This window comes from Mytilus galloprovincialis, chromosome 5 (assembly GCF_965363235.1).
Source record: "Mytilus galloprovincialis chromosome 5, xbMytGall1.hap1.1, whole genome shotgun sequence".
NCBI classification, from domain to species: domain Eukaryota; kingdom Metazoa; phylum Mollusca; class Bivalvia; order Mytilida; family Mytilidae; genus Mytilus; species Mytilus galloprovincialis.
The window spans coordinates 85,629,251-85,640,307 of NC_134842.1; the positions used below are offsets into that span (position 1 = coordinate 85,629,251).

An 11,057-nucleotide genomic window follows, 5' to 3' on the forward strand; every position below is an offset into this window, starting at 1 on the left:
GTATCGAGGTAAATCATTTTTTCTTTAACGAACGGCTTTAGAAATTTGCTCTTAACCAGGGTTATTTAGCAAATACCACTTATACGAATGAAAGTACCAATACATTATTTTTAAACAAAACATAATATATGTGTATCGAATACCAGGCGGTTGTAACCTATCTGTGACATGTACTGAAGCTTTCATTATGCATGAGAATGTTGAAGTTATATATTATTATTTTGAAGGAAATTTAATATATTTACAATTAAAGGCTAAACGAAGGAGTATACTTACTCGTTGATACTCGCATATGTAACGATTAGAAACAAAATTGTTCGAACTGCTCCAAAGCCACAAACTTGAAAAAATGCTATAAATATACTGTATCGTCACATAGGCATCGTCAGTACTAAATGAAGAACCGCCTGAAATAATGAACCGAATATTTTTTACGTATTAAAAAAAGCAAGAAGGACAATTCCAAGTGACAGACAATCTTGCGCAACCCTCCTATAAAATTTACAAAAACCCAGCTTCAATGTATACTCTACCTCGTCTTGTGGAAAATCTATCTGCTGCTAGTTTCGTATTCTCATAAATAAATTGTTCCTTACTGTCATTTTAGAGACACTGTTATATTCGAATATTTTTTCCACAATAGTTTGAAGAATATATCTGTCCACAATAGTCACCGATATCTATTCAAGTGTCATTAAACCCGATTCTTTCTCCAATAACTTTCTTTTGAATTTCAAAAAGAATAATTGTATTCCTTAAAAATTATAATATATGATTTGCTATGTTTAATCTCAAATAATTCTTATTTGAAAACATATTCCAGAATGTAATGTCAATGAAAGGTACCTATCTAGTTTAAATAATATAAAAAAAATTGTGGTATGATTGCCAATGAAACTGTCCACTAGAGACCAAAATGACACAGACATTAACAACTATAGGTCACCGTACGGCCTTCAACGATGAGCAAGGCCCATACCGCATAGTCAACAATAAAAAAGGCCCCGATTTGTCTTTGGTATATTTTTGTTATTTTATTAAATGAGCTCACGACTATAGTGTATTTTAAAGCGACACATCGATAGATTAAACTACATGGACAGCAGCGTTAATGCTGCAATTGATTGCACTAATCATAACAATTGTATTTTTCAATACCATTTATTGAATTAAATCATATTAAGATTGTATAAAAAAAACCATGCGAAATATACAAAACCGATTTAATTTCAACCTACTAGTCGAAAAAAAAAACGTTATTGCTGGTCAGTTTGAACAAAGGTTCCGTACTTGAGGACCGTACTTTGACCTATAATAGTTTACTTTTACAAATTTTGACATGGATGGAGAGTTGTGTCTCATTGGCACTCATACTACATCTTCTTATATATATTGACAACGCAATGAAAAAAAAGAAATTTAACTAAAAGAAAACAGCAGTAAACGAAACACAACATTTAAAGACTAGCGGTGATATCAAGTGCTCTGGAAGTGTAAGACAATCAGCACAAATAGTGCCCACCGTCGGGTTGTGAATGTAAGAACAAACCCGTTGTTCTGTCCAAATCAGTAGATAACATTCGAAAAAAAATACTTCTAGTATATGTTTTCATCCTTTTATCTAGTTATAAAGTACCTAATGTAAAAGTGCTGATCTTTATTAGTCTATTAACTTTGTTTATACCTTTTGTATACACATCTATTGTTTGTTACATGTACTGTTCTACATTTATTCTTTTTTGTGTTGTATGTTTACTGTCTCATCAACGTATCGTTTATATACTGTTAATGAATTATCCAAAATAACTCAAATTTACCTGATCCAAATGGGAGAAGATTTATTGAAAATGGACCATTTTCTTTGTAAAATGTATAGGTCCCATCTCCGTCTCTATCATTTGCACCAGTCCATAAAATATGGTAATAGGCTGTAAAAAGAATTAAATGTAAAATCAAAAAATCAGTAGAATAAAAATACAGTATGAACATAAATATCAACTCAAATGAATTTAAAAAAAAAAGACCTTACAACTTGAAAAAACTTATTACTTAGCGAAACTGATTGGAAACAACTCCCGTATTCCTGGCTAGAATTGTTCAAAGAAACAAGATAAATTGATACTGTTGAGGTTTAAGGGAACGAAAAGAATAAGTTCAAACGATGTAAACTGTTATGGTGCGTAACCGTATTGGTACAAATCTAAAAAAAAATGTTTGCCGGTATAAGAATTAGTTTTGTAAATATAGAAAATATATATATAAAATGAACATATCAAATGTGATTTTTATTCATCATTGACTAAGTTAAATGTGTTTATAAAATCGCCTTCGTAGCTCACGAGTATTACCGGTTTTTGACATCCGGGTGAAAATACACAATTGTTTCTACGTCATGTTCAATGTAGAGAACAACGTACCGAATCTACATAATCAAAGATTAATTATTTTCTTGAGTGAGTTTATTAAAGCAAGAAATTGTTTTTTTGTTCGCTGCTCTTTCCTTTATTTATCTATCTAACAATGTACCTCAAATACTTGGAAGCAAGTCGTTTTGTAACTTGACTATTTCGTACCTCTGCAACTTCCTACTCGAAATTTATCATTGTGTACCCATGTTCAAAATTGGCCGTTTCAAAATCTTAAGCATCATGGGTAAGTTCATTGTTCGTACTCCAAAGTGAAAACAACCTTACGTCATTGGTTAAATTTCCATTGTTTATAACGTTTTAAATCAATCAAAACGCTTTGGTGTACGCTTTTGAAAATATTACCCAGGATGCATTAGATTCTGAAACGGCGAATTATTACATTTATGCTTATCATATATATTTTTAAACTAATGACATTGTGTACGAACATCGTTAATTGACAAAACTGAAAAAGGGAAGGATTGTCCATACTACCCAATTGTAAGTTTTGAAATGCTTTTATATTTAATGTTTTAATACTGTTACATTTATCGAAATATATTTGAGATCATTTTGATTTGAAATAAAAATATATTTAACACAGATGAAATACTTCTAAGCATTATAACATTTCTAAAAAGTTATAATTGGTTGAATAAGGCAATACATAGAAACTTGGATATTTCTTCATCTAAAAAAAATTATTGTATATTCTCAACTTACGAAAAATAAATTCCTGGTAAACATAATTGGCTTCTTGTTCCGTGTTAGGTCTCCACAGGTAGGCACCTGGTGTACTGGCACAAATCGACTGCAATTTAGTAAGATTACATTCATATTCTTTTGTACATTTCGTAAACTGAATTTGTTTGTTTATAGTACTGTGGTTTCATTAATATTTGTTGAATACCAAGTTTTGTTGATTTCGTGGGAACAGATGAACCACGAAATTAAATATTTAACCAATGACACATTTTAATAGGCTTTATGATGACGTCAGCAAAAACACCAAACTCAGTATCCACGAACATGTAAGTTTTCCTGTATCCACGACAATAACCGAATATACAGTAGATAATATATTTTTTTAAGCAGAGGTTAGAGGGTCAATACTAGCCAGCGTTAAGCCCAGACAGTATTGTTAAAAGTTTAAGCATTATACTTTATATTTGTTTTTGATTTTTTTGTTTTTGGTAAATAGACAGTTTTTTCATCTACATATAACTCCCATATCGTGATAGAAGTAGACTTTTATCATATTACCGACTTTTAACTCCCGGTTTATATTTTTTCGACAGGTTTCAACTGTGGTAGGATACCCTGGTACAAATATATCATCGGTGCAATTTTGGGGGAAAGTTTACTGTTTTCCGCGTATTAAGTCGTGTAAAGAAAGCATTTAACATAAAACTTTCCCTCAAAATTGTGCAGATTGATAACTTTGTTCTTGCTTGACAGAGTACCAGAATGTTCTTATACAGAGAAGGTAACCTATAGAAAGACAATAACAACCAAAACCAAGGAGTAAACCAAAGAACATTTACATCAACAGTTATAGATAATAATTAAGAAACAACACCAACTCCACTAAAAACCGAAACTGAAATCAGGTGCTCCGGAAGGGTAAGCATTTCCTGCACCGTATTCTGGAATTAAAAGTCGGTAATATGAAAATGGTATATTTGCAGTCAGTAAACCACCAAGAACCATTCAGGTTTTTATTGTACTATTATTCTATAATCGAAATATCATTGTTGACTCAGATTAAATGGTGTTCAACTGATTTCTGCTTCATTCAACATCACGAAAAACGTCACACATCTATGATGAGTTTATTCACAAAGTTTTTTATGTATGAAAATTGTCTTTTTATCCAAAATTAACCAGACCTTTAACAACGAACGGTATAAATTAAACATAGAAACAACACCAATACCATGATCATTAAAAACTTATAAAATCGGGTTTGAAAGTCGTCATTCTTCGTATAATAAGTAAGGTTATCTTTCGTTATACTTATAATGCAACGATAACGTAGTAAATTACCCAAGTCAGGGATTGAAACAGACTTTTATAGTCTCAATTGGTAAAAACAACAATGATACCTTTATTGTAATATCTTATTAGTTTTATTTTCTGCCTACAGATTAATAGTGATTTATAAAAATTCTCACCCGAGCTTCCTCCCACGGTTTACTGTCACCATATAAATAACAACTAGTACTACTGTCTTGGTTTGGTAACAGCCTGTAACCCTCTGGGCAAGTTTCTGGAACACATTGCGGTTTTAAAACTGAAAATTTATGGATTAAATTTAAACCACAGTTGCAATTTAAACACAAAAAGAGAAAACGATGGCATATAGAAATTAACGGAATGAATGAACCGCAATGATCAAATACATAACGCCATTATAACATTAACGGTACAAATATTTTTGCACCAGATTCGCAATTCAATAGTTAATGTCTCGTCAGAGATGTTCAATTCAAATAAAGACAACAGTAGTATACAACTATAAATGCAAACATAAAACTTATTTAGAACATGAACATCTGAGCACAAATTAGGGGAAAAGAAAGTATAAAAAAAGCCGGACAAAGAACTGGAGCTTTGCATGCGATAAATATATTCATTCATTGTGAATAATACGAATATACATGCTATATGTATATAGAAGATACAGTTATTTCTTTGATTAAGAAGATTCGGAATGATTGCAAATGAAACAACTCTTCAAAATAAACCTCATTGTTGTGTATGAACATTTTTATCTTACACAGCAGTTAATTATAGCAAAAAACTAACATTGAACATAGGGAAGAAAAAGAAAAAAAAGAAAAAAGAACAAAGGAAATATAAACAACAAAAAAGAATAGAAGAACAAAAGAAAAACGAAAAGGAAAAAAAAGAAGAAAGGCCTATACTTACATTACAAGTAAATATCAAATTCATTGTAAAAGGGAACGTACTGTGTAAAGTGCACAATTATAAAATGTGTTACTATAAATTTAGAAATTAGTACGTGTATACATTTTTATGATTGTATTATTTTAGACTAAATGTTCGTTGACATTTATTATCGTGGCTTTGCGTAAGTCTGTATTCAAGCTTATATAAGATCGGTCATTCTTTGAAATTTTAATTGAGTAGTATCCAACGCATAATAATGATTTTCAGAGTATGTTAAAACTGTACAGCTGACGTAATGCATTTTTTCTTTATTTATTATTTACGAATAGTCGTTTTTATTGAAAGTAAGTCGACATTCATTAATGAATATAAAAATGATTGCAAAATAATCACATGTAGACATATAAACGTGTTTACCACATGTGGACTATACAGACGTAAAGCCAAAACATAAAGGAAATCAGAAAAAAAAAATCAGAAAATTGTAACAAAAAAATATTCAAGGACACAGCTGAAGCAACTTTCATTTATTTCTTTTTCTTTGACTGGAACATCACAAATGTGATATTTTAAGTATAAACATGTCATACTTAAATGTTTTGTTTTTGTTGAGCACAAAATATTTCAGGAAAGGGAATGAATAACTGTTCCATGTTTCTTTTTTCCTCCAAAAAATAACTATCTCTGTCTATCAAATTCTTTGCATGTCACTCGATGATTAATTTATTTGTTTACTTACATTTGCAACATGGTCGTTCATTGCAGCATTTTCCGGTATTCGTCCATTCAGACCCGAATGTCTGAGTACATGGAACACCTTTTTTTCCACAGGTACCGTTGGAGGCGTTGCATATTCCAGAAAGAACTGAATTGTACAGTAATCCGATACACTATAGCATGATTTACTTTGATATATACATTAACATTACACAATAGGAATATACATTGTAGATATAAAGTATTTTTTTTATTTCTCAAATTCATTAACCATGTTGAATATAGGACACAAAGAAGAATTTTGTTAACTCTTAGAAAAACATGTACATTTATATTGTAGTTGCGTTATGATTTCTCATAAATAGAATTTACTAAATTTGCTCGAGATGCTTGTTACACTGCTTAGAAGTTTTACAAATCGTTCTTCCTAAATGCAGATTTTTTTATTGTTCTTATGTCAAACTAGGAAAGTAGTGTTGGACAGTTTTTCACAGCTGTGTGGCTGACCGAAGTACTGATATTATCGTAATAACTGGTCGGGATTAACTCCAAATTACTATAAAAACAAATGGTTGATAATTGTAGTAACACGATTGAATAATTGTAACATAAAAAGGTTATAACTCTGTTTGTCTCATTTGAATCTAGAATACAGAACGTTTGATCAAAGCGAAATGGTCGTTACTTTTTACTATCATGAGAAAGTCTAGCAGCTTAATCTTTAATCTTCACTACAGTGTTTTAAAGATATAGAATACTTACTGCCGCCATTTGACACATCAATTGTGCAAAAGATGAAAACAATCAAACAACAATACTTCATCATAATTCTGAAATGACAAGTTAAGTCACAAAAATACTGAACTCAGAGGAAAATCAATTTGGAAAGTCCATAATCACATGGCAAAATCAAAAAACAAAACGCATCAAAAACGAATGGACAAGAACTGTCATATTCCTGACTTGGTACAGACATTTTCAAATGTAGAAAATAGTGGATTAAACCTGGTTCTATAGCGCTAACCCTCTCACTTTAATAACATTCTCATCAAATTCCGCTACATTTACATGATGCGTTAAATAAACAGTCACAATAGATAAAATAGTCAAAATATGGGTACATCAGTCATCATCGTATAACAATTTTAAAAGGAAAACTCGTCAATATCAATCCTATATTCCGAGTAATTTAGAAATAAACTCATTATCAATACAGGATGAAGTTTATATTTGCACCAGACGCGCGTTTCATCTTCAGCTATGGACTTATGAAGAAAGTACCGTTAACTTGTAGTAAGTGCAGTGAGCATGTTAGCATTAAATGTTATATTTTAATCGCTGATTTCAAGTTCCAAAAAGATGCAAGAGTTGTTTAACCAAATTCCTTATTTACCAATAAAAGGGTTTGGATGATGCATTCAAGCACTTTTAGGTTGTAGGCATGGTAGTGGTTTACAGGTATTTGTCAAAGTATCTTGATAGCGAGCATCATTTTTCATGTGTTAAAATCGGAGGTTGGTAATCGAACTGTCAAATAAAAGTTATTTGTGTTAGGGATTCGTTTTGATTTTTTGGTTTCAAATTTTATTCTTTGTGCTTTCTATTTTGAATGCCATTGCTGTAAGAATTAGAGTGACTCTCATATTTATCAAAAACGTGTTTGAAATTAAACATTTTATATTCAGTCCAGTTTAAGGTAAAAGAAACATCCGAAAATTAACAAATTTGGTTCGACTTCTTGTTAAATAAAACGTTATTACTTGTCTCTTATAATCTAATATGAAGAAAAGTTTGTGTTGTGCAATAAAAGAAGTTGTTCTGTAACAGAAATATAACAGAACCCGAATAGTGCTTGACAATGGACTAGCTAGTTCAGAATATATATTTGTCTTACTAGGCAGTAAACAACAAAGCCATATGTCGTAGGCTAACGTAGCTGATTTTATATTTCAGTACTCTTAAATATGACTTAATCATCGCTTTAAAACGATTTTTCATCGCTAGTAAAGTTTGTATTTTTATTCTTACACACTTGACGTTTTGCTGAGCTGAAATTTGTCTGATGGAATAATCTGTTAAAGTGAAATCTGTTTAAACCGAAACTGTTCGTAATTGAAGATTTTGTTCGGTTTTATAAGATTCACTACGCGGTGTTTGGTTTATACTGCAGGTTTTAGGTTTAAACATGATTCGGTTTAACCAGTTTCCCCTTTATTACCTTTCATGATCAAATTGTATTGAAAAAAAATTAAATAACTTGAATAGTGTTTGTACGAAAATAATTGAAAACTTACCGCAATGTGAAATAGCCGAGTCGGAGATAGAAAGATGATTTTTGAAATTCAGTGGCTACTTAAATAGTAAGTTATATAAAATTACGTGGTGAATAATCTGCGTGGTTTAAAACATCGGTTAGTAACACATGTTGTGTTTCTGTCTCAATATTGAATGAATAAGCAAATATTGTTAAACGTGTTACTAGCTTTAACTGTCACTAAAGTATTTTCTATTACTTATGGATATTGTTATTTAATCAGCAAATAGTAAAATAAAATAAAAACCTCAGAGGAAATTCAACGGAAAGGCTCTAGTCAAATGACAAATTCAAAAGCTCAATCATCAAATAACTAAATAACATCTGTCATATTCGTGACTTGGTACAGGCATTTTGTAGTAAAATAAATAATGGATTAAGCCTGGTTTTATAGCTAGCTAAACCAGTTGATTTTATGAAAGTCGAATCCAATTTAATCACTTTGACCACAATGTGTGAACAAAACAAACAGACACAACAGGCAAAAAAATGAAAAAATAGAGATACAGCAGTTAACATTGTGCTACAATTATAATTACCACAAAAACAAACGATTATGTAACAAAAAAGCACAAAACAATAGCCAGATTCGTCTTTAATCTCAAAACGACACACCCAGGGCTCTCAAATTCAAGGTGGTGAAGTGTCAAATTGAACTTGTAGAATAAACCAAAGCTGCATACAATTGATCACTAGGGGAGGGCTGGGAACCTGCTAACATGTTTAACCCCACCACATACTCTATGTATGTGCCTGGCCAAGGTCAGGAGCCTGTAATTCAGTGGTTGACGTTTATATATGTTACATAATTGTTTTTCGTTCATATGTGTACATAAAATACAAAATCATCAAAGTATCTGAGTAAGCTGTTATAGTCATTTATAGTCAAGAAATCTATACATTTTTGATTCAATGTGTTTCAGACCAAAAAGATTAAAAATAAATTCTGTCGATGATATATGTTAATACCAAAGATATCTGATGCTGTGTTCCGTACTTTCTTGATCAATATTATACATTTATTCCCCGTGCCTTTTGAAATTTTTGTTTGTTTTTACGTCTGAAAAAAAATTGAATGAATATGATAAATACTTATGATGATTTTTGATATCGCTATTGAAAAAAAAAATAAAGACGTTATGTACATGCATTAAACGCGTGTAACGCCGTACAATAAAGTCCCAACGTTTCAGAGGGGAATATGATATTTAGAGGTAAAAAAAAACATGAAGTTTTGTTCAATGAAATTTTAAATAATCTCAACCAATCAAAGATTGACTAAACATTCAATATATATAGTGAAATAAAATAACATATTCGAACATTGATATGACAGTTGGTTTTCAGAAGTTGTAACAATTCGTTTGAATCATTTTTGATTTAAAAAAAAAATGTCTGATATATAGTTACGGTTTACGAAAACTGTAATATTTCATTTCGTCGTTTGTCTATTATGTTATTGTGATATTATTAAGAAAAAATTCTATTATCGCTATTTTGTGCATTTTTCCTTTGATCCTTTTTTGTGATAATTTTCATATCATGCTTCTCGCTTGAGATGGAAAAATTATCGCTAGAAACTAAGGAGGCCACGTGGCGTTGCTAACGAAATTGACATTGAAATTGACAACGTCGTCATAGGTAAAATAGCGATAAACAGATTAGTATTGGTCATCTCAACTCGATTGCTTTTCTCACTTTCGCTGTACCAGCTCAAGCGAGAAAATATATCTCGTTTAGATAATCAACGATAATCTATAAATTTATATTCAGTTATGATAGCAAATTAAAGTACTTTGATTATACTAGCTCATTATACAACAAATAGCGACAGTCTTTATATTTCTTTGTTCATATAATTGATTATGCAAGTTATGTACGTCTTGATAATGTACGTGTAACATCTTTCTGACTTTGTCGTCAATATATTAATTTTGATTAAGTCAGCGAAAGTTTACATATAACTTTTTAAGTAAACTAGAAATATAGATAATATTAATGTATATGTGTCGGTTAGTGTATAGAAAGGTATATACTATGAAAACAATTCGAGCGCGGGGCTGTGCCCCAAGCTCTTATTTTCATAGTATATACCTTTCTATACACTATCCAATTTAGTACATATTTACAACTTGAGTAATCCTGTAATTAGTCTATTGATATGTTTTTGCTGACTTGGTGTAGCTCATTTACGTAGTTTTGTAAATCTACTCACTATTATCATTGTAAGATATTGACTACCGAATGAAAAGATTGTAGTTGCTGGTGTAAGTAGTTTTATTAGTACATTGTATAAAGCTGTGTTTTACTATACATGATAAATTTTAGAACATATAGATAGTTTGCTGTTGCTGATCCATAAAGAGAGTGGTGGAAAACACTTATTTTTTTTTTTGGGGGGGCGGGGGGGGGGGGGGTGATCAATGCAATGAATACATGTAGTCGAACCCATCCCCCTTTTTTTGGTTGTAACACCTTTTAAAAAAGGATGGATCTTACCTGGATATGTACCCGTAGGTGGTCTAATGGATAGCTTACGTGCATGAAATATCTGTCACTGGACATTAAGCAACCAATAATCAAACAATTCATGACGAAAAAGATCAAATTGCTCTAATTTTCATTCACAAGGTTTCACGGTTCACTCTTTTTTTGGGTACAAAGTAATTACATGGAAGATAAATGATTACAATATCAGATGGCAT

General features: G+C 31.0%; 1 long non-coding RNA gene across 1 annotated transcript; it reads right to left on the reverse strand.

Moving 5' to 3' along the window:
* Positions 1-3,135: 3,135 nt before the first annotated feature.
* On the reverse strand, positions 3,136-6,869 carry LOC143074798 (uncharacterized). The gene is made up of 4 exons (XR_012978092.1): positions 6,801-6,869; positions 6,061-6,186; positions 4,583-4,701; positions 3,136-3,219 (listed from the first exon to the last, which is right to left on the reverse strand). It is a non-coding gene; the product is annotated as an uncharacterized LOC143074798 (long non-coding RNA).
* Positions 6,870-11,057: the final 4,188 nt, after the last annotated feature.